The sequence below is a fragment of the Chiloscyllium plagiosum genome, unplaced genomic scaffold, assembly GCF_037043375.1.
Source record: "Chiloscyllium plagiosum isolate Xiang-an unplaced genomic scaffold, Cpla_swu_hap1 HiC_scaffold_27, whole genome shotgun sequence".
In the NCBI taxonomy this organism is placed as follows: Eukaryota; Metazoa; Chordata; class Chondrichthyes; order Orectolobiformes; family Hemiscylliidae; genus Chiloscyllium; species Chiloscyllium plagiosum.
In genome coordinates this window covers 18,989,775-19,006,126 of record NW_028270165.1, presented here as the reverse complement: position 1 = coordinate 19,006,126, position 16,352 = coordinate 18,989,775, and the positions used below count along the sequence as shown (strand labels likewise).

General features: G+C 44.5%; 1 long non-coding RNA gene across 3 annotated transcripts in view; it reads right to left on the bottom strand.

Moving 5' to 3' along the window:
- Positions 1-16,352, bottom strand: part of LOC148143338 (uncharacterized) — a 47,988-nt gene that overhangs the window by 31,388 nt on the left and 248 nt on the right. The window contains exon 1 of one of the 3 annotated variants that reach the window (XR_015751189.1): positions 3,112-3,200. The exons of 1 other annotated variant lie outside the window; for it this stretch is intronic. This is a non-coding gene — a long non-coding RNA (uncharacterized LOC148143338). Of the gene's footprint in view, positions 1-2,968; positions 3,201-16,352 lie in introns of those variants that run through there. One more of the 3 variants, XR_015751188.1, reaches the window with a different exon arrangement.

Sequence of the window (16,352 nt, the reverse complement as noted above, 5' to 3'; positions counted from 1 at the left end):
AATGGAATGAGCAGACCTGGTGGCCTAATTTCTTCCTTTGTCTTGTGGACTCTTGCTGTCATGGACACTCGGTGAGAATTGTTGGCAGCATTGAACAGATCATGACAGAATATGGATCTACCTACATCTGGGTGGATAGGCTGGGACTTTTTCACTGGAGCATAGGAGGTGGAGAGGTGACCTTATCGAGGTTTATAAAATCATGAGGGGACTGAGGAGGTGAACGACGGATGTCCTTCCCCTGGGGTAGGGATTTCAAGATTAGGGAGCAAATTTTGAAGGTGAGAGGAGAAAGAGATTTTAAAAAGACTTGAAGGGCACAATTTTGTGTGGACTGAATGTCGAGAGGAAGTGGTGAATGCAGGTACAGTTACAATGTTTAAAAGACATTTGGAGAAGTCAATGAATAGGAAATGTTCAGAGGGATATGAGCCAAAACACAGGCAGGTGGGACTGGTTTAGTTTGAGAACAGTCAACATGGACTAGTTGGACTGAAGGGTCTGTTTCTGTGCTGTCTGACTCTGGAACTGTTCTATACTGGTCTTAAAACCATTTTCTTGCCTTCCCTATAAACATCCACATAAAAATCAGATGAACTCAGCCTTGAATATATTCAATGAACCCCTAACTGTAGGAAGACATCCCCACTTCTGAACTTAATTCCTCTTGCTAATACACCACTTGCCTTGCTCATTGCCTGCTGCACCTGTCTGACAACTGGCACAGAAGGACACTGATGCCCCTCTGAACATCCACGCATCATTCCTGATGAAGGGCTCGTGCCCAAAACTTCGACTGTCCTACTGCTCGGATGCTGCTTGACCTGCTGTGCTTTTCCAGCACTACACTTTTTGACTCTAATCTCCAGTCCTCACTTTCTCCATATCCCAATATATCACCATTTAAACAATACATCTTTCTGTTTATTTTTACAGCAAAGGCTGTAACTTTACATTGGGGGGTACTGTATTTGCCATGTGTTTGCCAACTGTGGTCTTCCCTCCATCGGGGAGACTGAGTTTAAACTTGGGGAACGGTTCGCCGAGCATCACAGCCACGTCTGCAAAGGCCGACCGGACCTCCCAGTCACCACCCATTTTAATTCGCCTTCCCATTCCCTTTCTGACATGACCATCTTTAGCTTCCTCCATTGCCACAATGAACCAAACAGCAAATTGGAGGAACAACATCTCATCTTCCGCCTGAGCAGTCCACAGCCCGGAGGATTCAACATTGAATTTTCCAATTTCAAATAACCTGCCTACCCATCCCACAACTCCCTTCCCAGCCTGCCACCAACTAGATTCCTTCCTCCCATTCACCAACCAGGTCATACACTCTACCTGTCTCCACCTATCCCCACTTCATCACCCTGCCCCCAGCACACCCTTGTTCTGCAGTTCTCCCTGTATCCACCCCCAGTCCTTAACAAGGGTTACACCTGAAATGTCGACTTCTCCACCTCCTGATACTGCCTGGCTTGCTGCATTCTTCCAATCTCCTGTCTGTCTATTTTGCCAATTGAGACACAGGCCTGGACCAACCTTTCCAGAGTCTGTCTCCTCCCTGGATTCACTCCCATTCCTTTCAGTTGCTCCAAGTCAACAATTGAACCCCAGAATGAAATATAAATGGAAAAGGGGGTGAGAAGAGAGTGCCGTACTCACAGATGTTGGACAGAGGAAGGAAGTTGCAATCTGGGGTGAAGCTCTTTATTCAGAGAGAAGAGCAGGAGCTTCAGAAGCTCATGGTCCACCTTCCGCATTCACCGATAGGGGAGATCTGAATGGCAAGAGGACAAGTCTCCTTCCGGTCCTCCAGTGATCCTTATTTGTCCATCAAAAGTAGGTCTCGCCCTTTATCTGCCGACAGTGAGGAACATGCCCAATGTTTTGGTAACGCCGGCAAACATGCGCCCTGTGTTTTGACACTGAGGAGTGTACACAATATGCTCTGTGGCGATGCTGGTGTTCTTGACAGATATTAGGTGTACAAATACTAATCAGAGAACAAAAAGGGGAGAGCGATAATTTTTTCCCCCCCCCATGTGGCTCGATGTTTTACAGCTTTTGCATTTGTCTGGCTGCTCAATGTTTTTATGTCTTTTCCCGAGTGTTGGGGTAAAATTCAGAACTAGCGGGCATAGATTTAGGGTGAGAGCAGAAAGATACAAAAGGTATTGAAGGGGCAACTTTTCCATTCAGAGCATGGGTTGGTGCATGTTTGGAATGATCCCCCTTTTCCATTTACGTTTCATTCTGGGGTTCAATTGTTGACTTGGAGCAACTGAAAAGAATGGGAGTGAATCCAGGGAGAAGACAGACACTGGAAAAGTTGGACCATGCCTGTGTCTCAATTGGCAAAGTGGTGGAGGCTGGTACAATTACAGCATTTAAAAGGCATCTGAATAGGAAGGATTTAGATGGATGTGAGCCAAGTGCTGGCAAATGGGACTAGATTAATTTCCGATATCTGGTCAGCATGGATGTGGAGGTCCAAAATGGTCTGTTTCTGTGCTGTACATCTCTGAATCTAAATAATAAAGAATATACTTTCACAAATAACTAACTATATCCATGTTGACAACGTTTAGCACACCACATACTTTACTAACCATTCTCAACAGGTCCTGCCCCTTCAATAACTGAGGAACATATACATGCTGGTGCATAATCTCCTTCACTAGTATTTACACACTAACTTCAGCAATTGCACAAGTAACAGCACAAGGCTTAAACAAACAGTGAGAGTAAACAGCACAAGGATTAAACAAACAGTGAGGGGGAAACAGCACAAGGATTAAACAAACAGTGAGGGGGGAGAACAGCACAAGGATTAAACACACAGTGAGGGGTAAACAGCACAAGCGCCTGTAAAAGCAGATGGAAAGGGAGTGTAAAATATCACTATGACAGGACAGGCCCCACATTCCTTCCCCTCCGTCCCCCGTCCCCCACCCCGCCTCACCTTTCACCTCCCGGGCCCAGTACCTTCCAGGTGGCCCCATAGTTGACACAGGGGCCGCCCCACGACCAGTAGAACTCCACCACCCAGGCGGCCGACGAGTTCCCAAGCAGGCCCTTAACCCCATCCGCCTCCAGAATGCTCACCGGCTCCTGCCTGCTGTACAGCCGGCCGGTGTGGCCGTGACACAGCAGCTGCGCCAGGAAGGCGGCGGTGCCCAGTGACGGGTGTCTGCCCCTGGCCGCACGGCGCCATTTTCCTAACGGCCGCCGCTTCCCCGCTCGAGCGACTTCTCCTCCCAACCGCCTTCGCCCCCGCGTGACGTCTGCACGGGGGGGGGGATGGGCGGGGCCGGGGGAGCCTCACCGTCACCAAGCAACAGCCACCTCGCGCTACAACTGCTCATTCACAAAAACAAACTCTCCTGTCTCGCTCTGCAGCTGCAGGGGGGACACTGCCACGTTTCCAGGAGCCCTGTCTACATTGGGAAAGCTCACGGCTCAATTTAAACAGATATTCCGACATCTAACGGAACGGTGTCATATCTAAAGGGGGAAATCTGCATTTTAAAGATACGTGGACATTTTAACGGGCTATTTCTGCAAATAAACAGATTTAAATGGAGAAGATTATATTTCAAAGGGATATCTTAATATGTAAAGTGACGCAGTTATATCTAAATGATTCTACATTTCGAAGAGACGTTGCCCTATTTCTAAGCAGAAATATCCCTTTAAGAGACATATTCATATCTAAAGGTGTAAATATACATTATCGAGGGGCAAGATTGCGCTGAGAGTAACATAACACATTTAAAGGGCTGAGCTACATGTAAAGGGGCATTTTTATGTTTAAAAAGATACGTTGAAATCTGAAGAGACTTGTTCATAAAAAGAAGTCCATGGTAATATTTAGAAAGCATGACCATATTGGAAATAGTGCAGCCATTTTTAAAAAGGGGGTGGGGTTGGCCGTGAGATGGTTTAATTTTTCAGAAAATAAGCAAGTTGTTACGATTTGGAATGATCTTGAAGGGGTGATAGAACCAGTAAATGGCAAAGGTAATTGCAAAATTCTTGAAAATAAACCGATTCCAGATATATGTGGATGCAGAGAAATAATTCAACAAAAGAGCCATTGCAGAATTGATGGACCAAACAATCTCCTCCTGAGAGATCTAAATGGGAGCATCAATATTTAAGTAGAAATTCCTATTTTGTTCTCCTCCCAAAGTCTCTGTCTTGTTAGGGTACAGTGGAAGCCAGTACAATTTGTTACGCTACAGTAGACCTTGCAACTCAACCTCATCTTGTCCTCACCCAATATTCATATCTGTGTTCTTTGCAGTCAAATACTGGCTCTACAAGTGATGCTCACATTCCATAAACAAACAAAACAGATCATGGTGCTGCCATCACTGCATGTGTCGGAATTAAATGATCAGAAAAATTCTGACCTCACGCTACATACAGTTTGTGCACAGTGCCATAATTGCTATTTATTCTTACCATTTCAATTGATATTCAGTCTGCATCAAATTAAGAGCAGCCACAGTTTACATTTCACATTTCATTGCTAATTCTACATGTTGATGTTCATATATGTATTTAATTTAATCATCAGATTGTTTCACAATTGAATGACGTTGCCCGACTGAAAACTCACAACTTCGCCAAATGCCAAAAATGTTTTAAGGCTATTTGGGCAATACCACTGATAAATAAAATATCAAAGAAACAAAGTTATGAAGAGAGACACATATCTTGTTTAACCAAATACAATGGCAGTGCAGAGAATTTCTGAAAAGTGCAATAAATATTTACTTTTTACCACTTATTCAACTCATTCAAGAATTTCAAATTGAATTTGTGGTAATTCAAGAGCAAATGGCAACATTCGTTTGTTAATAGATTCACCATAAATTGTGAAAGATCACTTATCAAAGTCACAATGTTTAATCCCAAACGGAGCAATTAAGTACAAAGTTACTTTCAACCATTTAATAAAACACTGCAAATTTTATTTCATATGAAAATACAATCATTTTATAATTTGGATAAGATCTTTACAAAGGAAATATACTAAACAAAATAGCTTCCTGGGTATCAATTTTGACAACAGTTATGCAGCTATTTTGCAATTGACCAACGAATTGAAATAATTTCAGAATAACTGAGCTGTTTCATTATTATACATTGAAATATTTTAATACCAATGACATGAAAAGTAAATCTTTACAGCAAAGAACCAAGTAAAGTTAAATAAAATACAAAAGCATCTTACAGAATTCACTCAAGTCATATCTGTTGAATCACAAAAAGATGATGCTCAATGTACCAACTGATGGACAATCACTGGTAACGATAGAAAAACATTGTAAACAATGTAGATACCACAATTATACCTTAAAAGAATATCTGCTCTGCCTTGGACAACAACAACTGATTTTTTCTGTCAGCTTGAAAACTGCAATAGCCAAGCTTTAGAAAATCCATCTCTGAGCCCAATCTTGAATTAACCTTTTTTTTCCAGGAAATCCTTTTCAGATTTCAGGCGTCTCCAGCTACAATTAGCATGAAGGAAAGGTTAAGCACAGTGGGGAAAGGCTGAGTAATAGCATATCTTGGCTCTCACCCAAGTATTCTGCGAAGAAAAAAATTCATCTGGATGGGGACATGAATAGGAAGGATTCAGAGGGATATGGGCCAAATGCTGGCAAATGGGTCACTAGATTAATTTAGGATATCTGGCTGGCCTGAACTGAAGGGTTTATTTCTGTGTGCTCATTACAGACGCCCCTCTTCTGGGATCCCCACACCAGCTGTTATTTTCATGAAATAATCTGACAATTGTGGACTTCCATCAACCTCTTTCATCCGGAGAAATTTCCTCTCTCTGCAAAGTGTGGTTCAGGTTGACAAGTTCAATCCTCCTCCAGTCTTCAAGAATACAATCTATAATGCGCAACGTTCTCAATACCTGTTTAAAGTTCAATGAGGAAACTATTTTCAGTGCAACTGTTAACAGAATTCCTCCGAAATGTTTTTGGCAAATGCACTGCTCCCACGAGAGCTCATCGGCCCACAATTCAAATGCTTTTAACAGGCCGTTTGTATTTTTATTTCCCTGCCTTCCCAGGATACAGAATTTCTTTCACCAGAAATTGTTTGCCCTGAAAAAAAATCCAACAGGATGATGATTATGGAGCTCTCAATAAAAATGCCTCATATGGGTCAACCAAGGTTAGAAATGAAAGAACATCTCAATTCAAAGTTACTGTTCATTTGCTCTTTCAAAATTCCTTGAATTTAAGGTGTTCCATTGTAGCATTTAATTATGATCCATTATAAGCAGTATCCAGTCTCATCTGAGTGCAGAACCGACTCAACAAGCAAAATAACTTTTCTGTCTGTTCTTTAGATAAGACATCCTCTCCCTCTCTGTTGATGCAACAGGATTACCAGAGCTGGAAGTACCACTCTCGGAATACAATTGCTGTTCGATAGTTTGCTTCTGCTGCTTGACATAAGATTTAAAAGCTGCTAGCCTGATCTCGCACAAAGCACAGAATACAAACTGTTCACCCGTGCCTGCGCAGAGGAGAAATTTCACTTGGAATAGATCACAAAATAAGAACTGTTACCAGTCCCACAACTCATGTGTTTCCCATGGACAAAGTTAAAAATCACACACCACCAGGTTATAATCCAGCAGGTTTGTTTGGAAGCACTAGCTTTCGGAGCGCTGCTCCTTCATCAGGTGGTTGTGGAGAATGAGAGCACGATGACAATTTATATCCAAAGGAGTCTAGGGTCATGGAAATGTGACACATCAAACAATTTTAGATTAAATCCTTCATCTTTTAGAATAGATTTCTGCTCTTTGGTTTGTTAATCCCAGAACTTCTTTTTTGTTACCTTCTCAAGAATGTTATTCAAATGCAGAGCTTTTCTAACAATAGAGAATTCTGTCTGTGCCCGAATGTGGAGTCAGACTAACATTTTTCTTAGAGAAAAACTCTACATTTAAATTACATTTTTGAGAAGGTAATTTATAGATTAGGGTGTAGAGGTTAGGGTGGATCGGCTGTCCTAAATTACCCATAGTGACCAGGGATATGAAACTTAGGGTGGATTGGCCATGGGAAATACGGAGTAAGGGGGTGGGTATGGGTGGGATGCTCTTCAGAGGGCCAGTGTGAAATAGATAGGCTGAATGGCCTGTTTCCACATTGTCAGGATTCTATGACTCCCACCACAAAGGAGCATTTTATCTGCATCTATCCTGTCAAGCCCCTTTTAAGAATTTTACTGGTTTCAATAAGATCACTTCTGGTTCAGAGAGGTATACTGCACAGAAACAGACCTTTCGGTCTAACTCATCCATGGCAACCAGAGTTCCCAAACTAAGTTAGTCCCACTTGCCTGCGTTTGGCCCATATCCCTCTAAACCTTTCTATTCATGTACCCATCCAAATGTTATTTAAACTTTTTAAATATACCTGCATCTACCACATCCTCAGCAAGTTCATTCCACACACAAAGCACCCTGCCAAAACCTTGCCCCTCAGGTTCCTTTTAAATCTCTCTCCTCTCACTTTAAAGAAGTATGCCCCCGAGTCTTGAGCTCCCCTACGCTAAGGAAGAGCCCTTTGCTATTCACCTTACCTCCACTCCTCATGATTTTATCAATCTCAATAATGTCACCCCTCCTGTGCTCCAGTGAAAAAAGTCCCAGCCTCTCATTATAACTCAAACCCTCCAGTCCTAGCAACATCCTGGTAAATCTTATTCTTCCTATTACAGGGCCACCAGAACTATACTCAGTACTCTGAAAGTGGCCTCACCAACATCCCTGTACAACCTCAACATGATGCCCCAACTCCTATACGCAGTGGGGGGAACAATGAAGGCAAGTATGCTTAATGCCCTCTTGACCACCCTGTCTAGCAGCAATGCAACTTTCAAAGAACTGTGTACCTGAACCCCACCATGTCTCTCCTTTACAGCATGACACAGGGCCCTACCATTAACTGTACAAGTCCCGCCCTTCCTTGTTTTAGCAAAACGCAAGCCCTCACTTTTATTCATACCTCACTCATACACATGTGTTCTCTCAGACACCTACACATACGCCCCCCCAACACACTCACAGGCATATACTCCATCACACTCTCACTTTACCAAGCTTGCATACACTCTTACGTGCACTCAAGCACAAATTCACATCCACAAATCACTTTTTGGGCAAATTTGTATTGGCTGAATTATGTTTGCAGATACATTCAATTTTGCTCAAAAAGTGCACAGTCTGCAGGCAGTCAATCCATGTAATATTTTATAAATTCCTACTTTGGAAATAGAACCAGTTTGATTCAAAATTGGGACATTGACAGACTTGAACCTCACACCTTTATCGGGGCTGTCTGGGCTGAGTTGTCACTTTTTTTTAAAAAAAGCTTAAGTCATCTTGAGTACGTGAATTATAAGATGTTCTGGGATTTACATGTTAATGAACTGAAACCTGCAACACATTCTAAAAGGTGAAAGACTTAACAGCAATCTTGGTTCGTTCAATACATCCTATCAGTTGCATGACACTGATTTTCTGCTATAAAATCTGTGTCTTATGATCATGCTCCACAGCTACCCGATGAAGGAGCAGTGCTCTGAAAGCTAGTGCTTCCAAATAAACCTGTTGGACTATAACCTGGAGTTGTGTGATTTTTAACTTCATCCAGGCCAGTCCACCACCGGCTCCTCCACATCATTTCTAGTGAACACAGCCCACACCTCCCGATGCTGCCAGTAAACTTTACAACGCCGATAAAATGACACACTCTACACTCCTGAAAAATTTACAATTTCTAACAAAACAAGGCTGCTCATTCACCACTCCACCTGATACACGACATTGGAAGCTTAGTGCAGGAGGCTGAAAGAAATGAGCAGCTTTAAAACAAAACCTCTCTTGGAGCTCAAAGCTTTCAATAAGAGTCTGAGCCAAGGGGTAAATTCAGGTAACCTTTATTGAGATCCAACTTTGTTACAGCTTCAAACCCCCTCAGCAAAAAGGCAGAGAAAACGCAGCTGCTTTTTAAACAGCTCAAGGTCAAAACTCACACGCTACCCCACAACCCCCAACCCACCTCACTTTTTTACTATTGGTCACCACCAAGTTGTCCCTTTGTAATTGGATCCTTGGTACAGCCTTAACCCGGAGGAAGTGTTGCCTCACTCGGCAATTTCAACCCATACCCCGTATCCCATCTGCTGCAGTGGGATTCAAACCCGGGAGCCCCCGGAACTGGGTTGACAGTCCAGTCGATACGGCACTCAGCCGTCGCTCCTTCAATCCCCCTGCGATGGTATGTGAACTCGCTGGTGCCTCCGGAGGTTGGTAGAGCGTGTGTAGCCCTTCCCGCACAGGGGGCAGCTGAAGGGCCTCTCCCCCGTGTGGCTCCGCAGATGGGTCAGCAAGTTGGAGGCCTGGGAAAATCTCTTCCCGCACTGGGGACAGCTGAAGGGCCTCACCCCCGTGTGGACCCGCTGGGGCCTCAGCATGGTGGAGGAATCGCTGAAGGCCTTCCTGCACACTGGGCAGCTGAAGGGTCTCTCCCCAGTATGAGCCCGCTGGTGTTTCAGCCTGTTGGAGGAATTGCTGAAGGCCTTCCCACATTCGGGGCAGCTGAAGGGCCTCTCCCCCGTGTGGATCTGCTGGTGGGTTAGCAGAGTGGAGGAAGTGCTGAAGCCCTTCCCGCAGACGGGACAGGGGAACGGGCTCTCCCCAGTGTGACTGCGCCGATGAGTCTCCAGGACAGACGGGACACGGAAGCTTTTCCCGCAGTCGCCACACTTCCATGGTTTCTCCACGGGGTGGGATTCCTCTGGTTTCTCCATGGCCGAAGCTTCAGTTACATACAAATATGTGTGGAGCCCCTCCCCACCCTGAATTCCTCTTCCCAGGCCGTATAACTGTTTCAGGCTCCACACTCAGTGCGCTGCAACAGTAGGGTCTCTCATCCAGTCCCACTGATGCGAAAACATACTCAAACAGGAACCAAAAAGCTTTGCTCCTTCTCACAGAATCATAGTTGAAAACCGTTGCAGTCCCGATGGATTGAGTGACTGTCAGACATTGACGTCAAAGTGAGAACTGCAGACGCTGGACAGTCAGAGCCGAAAAGTGTGGCGCTGGAAAAGCACAACAGGTCAGGCAGCATCCGAGGAGCAGGAGAGTCAACGTTTCGGGCATAAGCCCTTCATCTGTTGATTTTGAAGCTTCAGTCTTCAGATCTTCAAATACACTGTTATATACAAATTACAAAGGTCATCACTGTCAGTGCAGGGTGGAAATTCAGAACAAGCAATTCTACTTTGTGGAATATTCCTTTCTTTTGTTGTTGCACAAAATTGAAAGCACCATCTCTCCCTCTCCTCTACTAATTCTCCTGAAGGTGCTGATTCAGGACCTTACAGGGGCAGAAAAGCAAAAACATCAAGACCGACATCTCTCTGAATTTTGGATAACTCCACCTGAAAGTTAATATCTTTCCTAACACTGGGATACTGCTGAGAGTGAGCAGGTCTGATTTTGTAAAGCAAAAACAAAGTGTGTTTGCAAAAATCCCTTCCCTTCAGAGAATCCCCACAGTGTGGAAGCAGGCCACTCGGCCCAACAAGTCCAAACCGATCCTCTGAAGGGTAACCCACCCACAGCCATTCCCCTACCCCTATTGCTCTACATTTAACCCTGACTAATACACCTAACCTGCACATCCCTGGGCACCATGGGTAATTTAGCATGGTCAATCCACCCTCATCTGGTCAAAGTTGAAAAAACACACACCACCAAGTTATAGTCCAATACATTTATTTGGAAGGACTAGCTTTTGGAGCACTGATCCTTCATCAGGTGGTTGTTGAAAATAAAATCATAAGACACATATAGAAAAAAAGAGTGTCCTGCCACTGAAATGATATATTGAACAAACCTGGATTGTTAAGTCTTTCATCTTCTAGAATGATTTTAAACACCTGAGGGGTATAGGTGAGGTGAATGGCAGGTGTCATTTCAAGATTGGGGAGCAAATGTTTAAGGAGAGAGTAGAACAATTTTAAACACCTGAGGAGCACCTTTTCTTTAAAAAAAAAAGTGGTTTGTGTGTGGAATGAATGTCTGGAGGAAGTGGTAGATGCAGGTACAGTAACATTTAAAAGATGTTTGGATAAGTACATGAATAGGAAAGGTACAGAGGGATGTGGGCCAAACACAGACAGGTGGGATTAGTTTAATTTGTGAATATAGTCAGCATGAATAGAAGGGTGTGTTTCTATGCTGTATGACTGTCACTATTCTGTACTAGCCTTAAAACTATTTTCTTGCCTTCCCCAAGAACCATCCACTTCTCTGTTGTTCAAAAATGATATGAACTCAGCCTTGAATATATTCCATGACCCACTAACTGCAGGAAGACACCCCCACTTCTAAACTCAATTCCTCTTGCTCATATACCACTTGCCTTGCTGATCGCTTGCTGCACCTGTCTGACAACTGTCATTGACTGGTGTAGGAGGACGCTGAGGCTCCTTTGTCCATCCACACATCATTCCTGATGAAGGGCTCTTACCCGAAACGTCAACTATCCTACTCCTCGAATGCTGTCTGACCTGCTGTGCTTTTCCAGCAACACACATTTCGACTCTGATCTCCAGCATTTGCAGTCCTCACTTTCTCCACTTCCCAATATATCACCATTTAAACAATACACCTCATTTCTGCTTTGTTTTTTCCACAGCAAAGGTGATAACGTCACACAGTGGTACTTCAGTTTTTAGGTGTATGAGGCACAGACCTGGACCAGTTTTTCCAGAGTCTGTCCTCTTTCTGGATTCACTCCGTTTCTTTTCAGTTGCTGCAAGTCAACAATTGGATCCCAGCATGAAAATAAAAGAAATAGAAAAGGCAGTGAGAGAAGAGAGTGCTGTTGGACAGAGGAAGGAAATTACAGTCTTGGATGAATCTCAATCTTCATTCAGAGAGAGAGAGAGAGAGAGAGGAGGAGCATCAGCAGCTTCAGAAGCTCATCGGTCAAGATTAGAGTGGTGCTGGAAAAGCACAGCAGGTCAGCCAGTATCCGAGGAGCAGGAAAATCGACGTCTCAGATTCAGACAATAGGGTTGTTCTGAATGGTAGGAGGACCAGGCTCCTCCTTCCGGTGTTCCAGTGCTCCTCATTGGGCCGGCAAATGAAATTCATGTATCATTTGTACTGACAGATAGAAACGTGCAGTTTTTTGCAGACACCAGCAAACATGCGCAGTGCTTGCTGACACCGAGGGGCACACGCAGTAGGCTCTGTAGATATGCTGGCGTAACTGACAGATTCAACTGGCCAAATGTCAATAGAAGGAAAAAAGGGGAGAGCCACAATTTTGTTTCACCTCCCCATCCCTGGCTCGACATAACCACACATGCTCCTCGCTATTATCCTCACCCTTCATGATTTTTCAAATCCCAGTAAGGTCATCCCTCAACCTCCTCCATTCCAGTGAAAAAGTCCCAGCCTCTCCCTGTAACTCAAACCCTCCAGTCCTGGCAACATCCAGGTAAATCTTTGCTGAACCCTCTCCAATAGTATTCTTCCTATTACAGGGGGAACAGAACAGTACTCAGTACTCCAAAAACAAAATGGCCTCACCAACATCCTGTACAACCTCAACATAGAACAAAGAAAATTTACAACCCAGAAACAGGCCCTTCGGACCTTCAAGCCCTAAGCTGATCCAATTAGTTTAATTTGTGAATATAGTCAGCATGGACTAGTTGGACTGAAGGGTCTGTTTCTATGCTGAATGACTGTCACTGTTCTATACTGGTGTTAAAACTATTTTCTTGCCTTCCCCACTAACCATCCACTTCTCTGTTGGTCAAAACCCAGATGAACTCATCCTTGAATATATTCAATGACCCCCGAACTGAAGGAAGAAATCCCCACTTCTGAACTCAATTCCTCTTGCTAATATACCACTTGCCTTGCTGATTGCTTGCTGCACCTGTCTGACAACTGGCATCGACTGGTGTAGGAAGACACTGAGGCCCCTTTGGACATCCACACACAGTGTTCGAGTCATAGAGATGTATGGCATGGAAACAGACCCTTCAGTCCAACCCGTCCATGTCGACTAGATATCCCAACCCAATCTAGTCCCACCTGCCACCACCCGGCCCATATGCCTCCAAACCCTTCCTATTCATATACCCATCCAAATGCCTCTTAAATGTTGCAATTGTACCAGCCTCCACCACTTCCTCTGGAAGCTCATTCCATACACGTACCACCCTCTGCATGAAAAGGTTGCCCCTTAGGTCTCTTTTATATCTTTCCCCTCTCACCCTAAACCACATCATTCCAGATGAAGGCCTTGTGCCTGATACGTCAACTTTCCTACTCCTTGGATGCTGCCTGACTTGCTGTGCTTTTCCAGCACGGCACTTTTTGACTCTGATCTCCAGCATTTGCAGTCCTCACTTTCTCCACTTCCCAACATATCACCATTTAAACAATACACCTCATTTCTGCTTTGTTTTTCACAGCAAAGACGATAACTTCACCCTGTGGTACTGCACTTGCCATGTGTTTGAGGCACAGACCTGGACTAGCTTTTCCCGAGTCTGTCCTCTTTCTGGATTCACTCCCTTTCCTTTCAGTTGCTGCAAGTCAACAATTGGATCCCAGCATGAAAATAAAAGAAATAGAAAAGGCAGTGAGAGAAGAGAGTGCTGTTGGACAGAGGAAGGAAATTACAGTCTTGGAATAATCTCAATCTTCATTCAAAGAGGGAGGAGCAGCAGCAGCAGCTTCAGAAGCTCATGGGTCGAGATTGAAGTAGTGCTGGAAAAGCACAGCAGGTCAGGCAGCATTCGAGAAGCAGGAAAATCGATGTCTCGGATTCAGACAATAGGGCTACTCTCAATGGCAGGAGGACCAGACTCCTTCCGGAGTTCCAGTGCTCCTCATTGGTCCGGCCTCTAATAGTCTTCTTCCTATTACAGGGCGACCAGAACTGTACTCAGTACTCCAGAAAAATGGCCTCACCAACATCCTGTACAACCTCAATGTAGAACAAAGAAAATTTACAACCCAGGAACAGGCCCGACAGCCCTCCAAGTCGAAGCTGAACCAAATCCCCTGTCTAAACCTAAATCGCCCAATTCCTGAATCTGTATCCCTCAGTTCTCCAACGACACATGCATCTGTCCGGATGCACTTTAAATGAATCTACCGTCCCTGCCTCTACTACCTCTGCTGGTAATGTGTTCCAGGCACCTATCACCCTCTGAGTAACGTACTTTCTGTGTGCATCTCCAACATGATGTCCCAACTCCTGTACTCAGCAAGTGAACAATGAAGGCAAGTGTGCTGAACACCTTCTTCACACCCCTATCTACCAGTGATGTAGTTTTCAAGAACAATGAACCTGAACACCACCAGGTCTCTGTTCTACAACACGACCCAGGGCCCTACCATTACCTGTTCAAGTCTTGCTGCCCTCTATTTTAGCAAAATGCAAACCCTCACTTATATCCATACCTCTCTCATACACACGCTCTCTCTGATATATTCATACACCACCCCCTCAAAACTCTCACCCTCTCGCAGGCTCATACTCCAACACAATCACACTTTATCAAGCAGATACACACTCATGCAAATACACACTCTCCTACGTACAGTCTTACACACAAACTCACACTTCTCTGATGAAGGGCCTTTCCCCGAAACGTTGATTTTCCTGCTCCTCGGATGCTGCCTGACTTGCTGCAGCACCACACTCTCGATCCTAAACCTATTACCCTCTAGTTCTGGACTCCCCCATCCAAAGGAAAATACCATGTCTATTTACCCTATCCATGCCCCTCATGATGATATAAAAGTGTACAAGGTTACTCCTCAGACTCTGGCAAGCTATGGAAAACAGTCGCAACCTGAACTTCTGTCTCTCCTCACCCAGGTCACCAAGACACATACCTGAGGTTGTAAAGTCTGCTCCCTCTCTGGATTCACTCCAGTTGCTACAAGTGAGCCTGCTCCGTCATTCATTAAGAATCATGGCTGATCTATCCATCGTCTCATCTCCTCCTCCTTGCACGGTCACATTCAACCCCTTAATTCCCCAATCAGGCCAAATCCCACCTAACTGTGTCTTGAATATACTTAATGAAGTTGCCTCTATTGCTTCCTTGGCCAGAGTATTCCACAGATTTTCATGAAGGGCTTTTGCCCAAAACATCGATTTTCCTGCTCTCCGGATGCTGCCTGACTAGCTGTGCTTTTCCAGCACCACTCTAATTAAGTCTATTCCATAGATTCACGACCCTCTGGGAAAAGCAGTTCCTCCTCATCTCGGTCTAAAAGCTACTTCCTTTAACCTTGAGGCCTAGTCTCACCGACCAGCAGAAATGATTGGATAGGGTAGGGCTTCATTCCCACAGTGCAATGACATTGGGAAGATGTTTCCATTGGTAGGAGAGACTAGGACCAGAGGACATAGCTTTAAGAATAAAGGGAAGACCTTTAGGAACAGAGATAAGCGATGTCTCCTTTTCTACCGACAGTGAGGAGCATGGACAATGTGTTGGTGACACCAGCAAGCAGGCACGCTGTTATTCACACCGAAGAGCAGACACAATATGCACTGTGGCGATGCTGGTGTTATTGACAGATGTTAAGTGTTCAAATGCCAAGAGGAGAAATAAGGGGTCGAGCCACATTTTTCTCCCCCTATGAGGCTCAACATTTTATAGCTTTCGCATTTTGTCTGGTTGCTCAACTTTTTATTAAGTGTCTTTTCCCCAGAGTAGGGTTGAGGTTCTCAACAAGAGGGCATAGGTTTAGGGTGAGAGCAGAAAGATATAAAAGGTACCGAAGGGGCAACTTTTCCATGCAGAGGGTGGTGCACATATGGAACGAACTGCCAGAAGAAGTAGTGGAGGCTAGTATAATTACAGCATTTAAAAGGCATCTGGATGGGAATATGAATAGGAAGGGTTTAGTGGGATATGAACCAAGTGCTGACAAATGGGATTAGATTAATTTAGGATATCTAGTTGGCATAGACAGGTTGGACCAAATGGGTCTGTTTCCGTGCAGTACATGTCTATGACTCTAAATAATAAAAAGTATATTTTTCCAAATAACAAACTATCTCCATGTTAACAAGGCTTAGTGCACCACATACTTTACTAACCATTCTCAACAGGTCCTGCCCCTTCAGTGAGGGGGAAACAGCACAAGCGCCAGTAAAAGCAGATGGAAAGTGAGTGTAAAATGTCACTATGACAGGACAGGCCCCACATTCCTTCCCCTCCGTCCCCCCCAACCTGCC